The sequence below is a fragment of the Lolium rigidum genome, chromosome 1, assembly GCF_022539505.1.
Source record: "Lolium rigidum isolate FL_2022 chromosome 1, APGP_CSIRO_Lrig_0.1, whole genome shotgun sequence".
Taxonomy (NCBI): domain Eukaryota; kingdom Viridiplantae; phylum Streptophyta; class Magnoliopsida; order Poales; family Poaceae; genus Lolium; species Lolium rigidum.
In genome coordinates, this window is record NC_061508.1 from 285219005 (window position 1) to 285224980 (window position 5976).

Sequence of the window (5976 nt, forward strand, 5' to 3'; positions counted from 1 at the left end):
TGTCGGATCTTGTGAGCTGCCTAACATGATCAAGATCATCTATCTCGTAATTCTATATGTTGCGTTTGTTGGGATCCGATGAATAGAGAATACTTGTTATGTTGATTATCAAGACTATGTCTATGTGTTGTTTATGATCTTGCATGCTCTCCGTTATTAGTAGATGCTTTGGCCAAGTTGATGCTAGTAACTCCAAGAGGGAGTATTTATGCTCGATAGTGGGTTCATGCCTCCGTGAATCCGGAGGAGTGACAAGAACCACTAAGGTTATGGATGTGTCTGTTGCCACTAGGGATAAAACATTAGTGCTATGTTCAAGGATGTAGTCACTAGTTACATTACGCGCAATACTTAATGCAATTGTCTCGTTGTTAGCAACTTAATACCGGAGGGGGTTCGGATGATAACCCGAAGGTGGACTTTTTAGGCATAGATGCAGCTTGGATGGCGGTCTATGTACTTTGTCGTAATGCCCAATTAAATCTCACTATACTCATCATGATATGTATGTGCATTGTCATGCTCTCTTTATTTGTCAATTGCCCAACTGTAATTTGTTCACCCAACATGCCGTTCGTCTTATGGGAGAGACACCTCTAGTGAACTCGTGGACCCCGGTCCAATTCTCTTTACTCGAAATACAATCTACTGCAATACTTGTTCTCATCGTTTTCTCGCAAACAATCATCTTCCACACAATACGGTTAATCCTTTGTTACAGCAAGCCGGTGAGATTGACAACCTCACTCGTTTCGTTGGGGCAAAGTACTTTGGTTGTGTTGTGCAGGTTCCACGTTGGCGCCGGAATCCCCGGTGTTGCGCCGCACTACATCCCGCCGCCATCAACCTTCAACGTGCTTCTTGGCTCCTCCCGGTTCGATAAACCTTGGTTTCTTTCTCGAGGGAAAACTTGCTGCTGTGCGCATCATACCTTCCTCTTGGGGTTGCCCAACGAACGTGTGAAATACACGCCATCAAGCACATTTTCTCGGCGCCGTTGCCGGGGAGATCAAGACACGCCGCAAGGGGAGTCTCCACTTCTCAATCTCTTTACTTTGTTTTTGTCTTGCTTAGTTTTATTTACTACTTTGTTTGCTGCACTAAATCAAAATACAAAAAAATTAGTTGCTAGTTTTACTTTATTTGCTATCTTGTTTGCTATATCGAAAACACAAAAAAATTAGTTTACTTGCATTTACTTTATCTAGTTTGCTTTATTTACTCGTTGCTAAAATGGCCAACGCTGAAAATACTAAGTTGTGTGACTTCACAACCACAAATAATAATGATTTCTTATGCACACCTATTGCTCCACCTGCTACTACAGCAGAATTCTTTGAAATTAAACCTCGCTTTACCGAATCTTGTTATGCGAGAGCAATTTTCCGGTGTTAGTTCCGATGATGTCGCTGCCCATCTTAATAATTTTGTTGAACTATGTGAAATGCAAAAATATAAAGATGTAGATGGTGATATTATTAAACTAAAATTGTTCCCTTTCTCATTAAGAGGAAGAGCTAAAGATTGGTTGCTATCTCTCGCCTAAGAATAGTATTGATTCATGGACTAAATGCAAGGATGCTTTTATTGGTAGATATTATCCCCCGCTAAAATTATATCTTTGAGGAGTAGCATAATGAATTTTAAACAATTAGATACTGAACATGTTGCTCAAGCTTGGGAAAGAATGAAATCTCTGGTTAAAAATTGCCCAACCCATGGACTCGACTACTTGGATGATCATCCAAACCTTCTATGCAGGACTAAATTTTTCTTCACGGAATTTATTGGATTCAGCTGCTGGAGGTACCTTTATGTCCATCACTCTTGGTGAAGCAACAAAGCTTCTTGATAATATGATGATCAACTACTCTGAATGGCACACGGAAAGAGCTCCACAAGGTAAGAAGGTAAATTCCGTCGAAGAAACCTCTTCCTTGAGTGATAAGATTGATGCTATTATGTCTATGCTTGTGAATGATAGGACTAATATTGATCCTAATAATGTTCCATTAGCTTCATTGGTTGCACAAGAAGAACATGTTGATGTAAACTTCATTAAAAATAATAATTTCAATAACAATGCTTACCGAACAATTCTAGTAACAACTATAGGCCATATCCTTATAATAATGGCAACGGCTATGGTAATTCTTATGGGAATTCTTACAACAATAATAGGAGTTCACCCCCTGGACTTGAAGCCATGCTTAAAGAATTTATTAGTACACAAACTGCTTTTAACAAATCTGTTGAAGAAAAGCTTGGGAAAATTGATATACTTGCTTCTAAAGTTGATAGTCTTGTCTGTCGATGTTGATCTTTTGAAATCAAAAGTTTTGCCTAATGAGAATTATCATGATAAAATTACTACTACAGCAAATGCCATTCAAGTTAGAATTAATGAGAATATAAGATTAATGGCTGAACCGCGTGCTAGGTGGGATAGAGAAGAAAATGAAAAACTAGCTAAAGAGAAGAATATAGCTAAAGTTTGGACTATTACCACCACTAGTAATGCTAATGCTACACATGTTGCTGCACCTCCTACTAATACTAATAAAAGAATTGGTGTTAGCAATGTTTCCACTTCTAATGCAAAGCGCGAAAAACTGCCCGAAACCGCTAAAACCGTCGAAACCGCTCGTGATAAAGTCGCTGAAATTTTTTCCAACATTGGGGATGATGATCCCATTGCTTTAGATTATAATGGTTTGAATTTTGATGATTGCCACATCTCTGAAGTTATAAAGTTCTTGCAAAAACTTGCTAAAAGTCCTAATGCTAGTGCTATAAATTTGGCTTTCACGCATCATATTACAAATGCTCTCATAAAAGCTAGAGAAGAGAAACTAGAGCGCGAAGCCTCTATTCCTAAAAAGCTAGAGGATGGTTGGGAGCCCATCATTAAGATGAAGGTTAAAGATTTTGATTGTAATGCTTTATGTGATCTTGGTGCAAGTATTTCGTTATGCCTAAGAAAATTTATAATATGCTTGACTTGCCACCGCCGAAAAATTGTTATTTGGATGTTAATCTTGCTGATCATTCTACAAAGAAACCTTTGGGTAAAGTTGATAATGTTCGCATTACCGTTAACAATAATCTTGTTCCCGTTGATTTTGTTGTCTTGGATATTGAATGCAATGCATCTTGTCCCATTATATTGGGAAGACCTTTTCTTCGAACCGTTGGTGCTACCATTGATATGAAGGAAGGTAATATAAAATATCAATTTCCTCTCAAGAAAGGTATGGAACACTTCCCTAGAAAGAGAATGAAGGTACCTTTTGATTCTATTATTAGAACAAATTATGATGTTGATGCTTCATCTCTCGATGTTACTTGATACACACTTTCGCGCCTAGCCGAAAGGCGTTAAAGAAAAGCGCTTATGGGAGACAACCCATGTTTTTACCTACAGTACTTTGTTTTTATTTTGTGTCTTGGAAGTTGTTTACTACTGTAGCAACCTCTCCTTATCTTAGTTTTGTGTTTTGTTGTGCCAAGTTAAGCCGTTGATAGAAAAGTAAGTACTAGATTTGGATTACTGCACAGTTCCAGATTTCTTTGCTGTCACGAATCTGGGTCCACCTCCCTGTAGGTAACTCAGAAAATTATGCCAATTTACGTGCATGATCCTCAGATATGTACGCAACTTTCATTCAATTTGAGCATTTTCATTTGAGCAAGTCTGGTGCCATTTTAAAATTCGTCAATACGAACTGTTCTGTTTTGACAGATTCTGCCTTTTATTTCGCATTGCCTCTTTCGCTATGTTGGATGAATTTCTTTGATCCACTAATGTCCAGTAGCATTATGCAATGTCCAGAAGTGTTAAGAATGATTGTGTCACCTCTGAATATGTCAATTTATATTGTGCACTAACCCTCTAATGAGTTGTTTCGAGTTTGGTGTGGAGGAAGTTTTCAAGGATCAAGAGAGGAGTATGATGCAACATGATCAAGGAGAGTGAAAGCTCTAAGCTTGGGGATGCACCCGGTGGTTCACCCCTGCATATATCAAGAAGACTCAAGCTGTCTAAGCTTGGGGATGCCCAAGGCATCCCCTTCTTCATCGACAACATTATCAGGTTCCTCCCCCGAAACTATATTTTTATTCCATCACATCTTATGTGCTTTTTCTTGGAGCGTCGGTTTGTTTTTGTTTTTTGTTTTGTTTGAATAAAATGGATCCTAGCATTCACTTTATGGGAGAGATACACGCTCCGCTGTAGCATATGGACAAGTATGTCCTTGGTTTCTACTCATAGTATTCATGGCGAAGTTTCTCCTTCGTTAAATTGTTATATGGTTGGAATTGGAAAATGATACATGTAGTAATTGCTATAAATGTCTTGGGTAATGTGATACTTGGCAATTGTTGTGCTCATGTTTAAGCTCTTGCATCATATGCTTTGCACCCATTAATGAAGAAATACATAGAGCATGCTAAAATTTGGTTTGCATATTTGGTTTCTCTAAGGTCTAGATAATTTCTAGTATTGAGTTTGAACAACAAGGAAGACGGTGTAGAGTCTTATAATGTTTTCAATATGTCTTTTATGTGAGTTTTGCTGCACCGGTTCATCCTTGTGTTTGTTTCAAATAAGCCTTGCTAGCCTAAACCTTGTATCGAGAGGGAATACTTCTCATGCATCCAAAATACTTGAGCCAACCACTATGCCATTTGTGTCCACCATACCTACCTATACTACATGGTATTTTCCCGCCATTCCAAAGTAAATTGCTTGAGTGCTACCTTTAAAATTCCATCATTCACCTTTGCAATATATAGCTCATGGGACAAATAGCTTAAAAACTATTGTGGTATTGAATATGTAATTATGCACTTTATCTCTTATTAAGTTGCTTGTTGTGCGATAACCATGTTTACTGGGGAACGCCATCAACTCGTTGTTGAATTTCATGTGAGTTGCTATGCATGTTCGTCTTGTCGGAAGTAAGGGCGATCTACACTGAGTTGAATGGTTTGAGCATGCATATTGTGAGAGAAGAACATTGGGCCGCTAACTAAAGCCATGATTCATGGTGGAAGTTTCAGCTTTGGACAAATATCCTCAAATCTCTAATGAGAAAAGAATTAATTGTTGTTGAATGCTTAAAGCATTAAAAGAGGAGTCCATTATCCGTTGTCTATGTTGTCCCGGTATGGATGTCTAAGTTGAGAATAATCAAAAGCGAGAAATCCAAATGCGAGCTTTCTCCTTAGACCTTTGTACAAGCGGCATAGAGGTACCCCTTTGTGAAACTTGGTTAAAGCATATGTATTGCGGTGATAATCCGTGTAGTCCAAGCTAATTAGGACAAGGTGCGGGCACTATTGGTACACTATGCATGAGGCTTGCAACTTATAAGATATAATTTACATGATGCATATGCTTTATTACTACCGTTGACAAAATTGTTTCATGTTTTCAAAATCAAAGCTCTAGCACAAATATAGCAATCGATGCTTTTCCTCTATGAGGACCATTCTTTTACTTTCAATGTTGAGTCAGTTCACCTATTTCTATCCACCTCAAGAAGCAAACACTTGTGTGAACTGTGCATTGATTCCTACATACTTGCTTATTGCACTTATTATATTACTCTATGTTGACAATATCCATGAGATATACATGTTACAAGTTGAAAGCAACCGCTGAAACTTAATCTTCTTTTGTGTTGCTTCAATACCTTTACTTTGAATTATTGCTTTATGAGTTAACTCTTATGCAAGACTTATTGATGCTTGTCTTGAAGTGCTATTCATGAAAAGTCTTTGCTTTATGATTCACTTGTTTACTCATGTCATATACATTGTTTTGATCGCCGCATTCACTACATATGCTTTACAAATAGTATGATCAAGATTATGATGGCATGTCACTCCGTAAATTATCTCGTGTTATCGTTTTACCTGCTCGGGACGAGCAGTAACTAAGCTTGGGGATGCTGATACGTCTCCGACGTA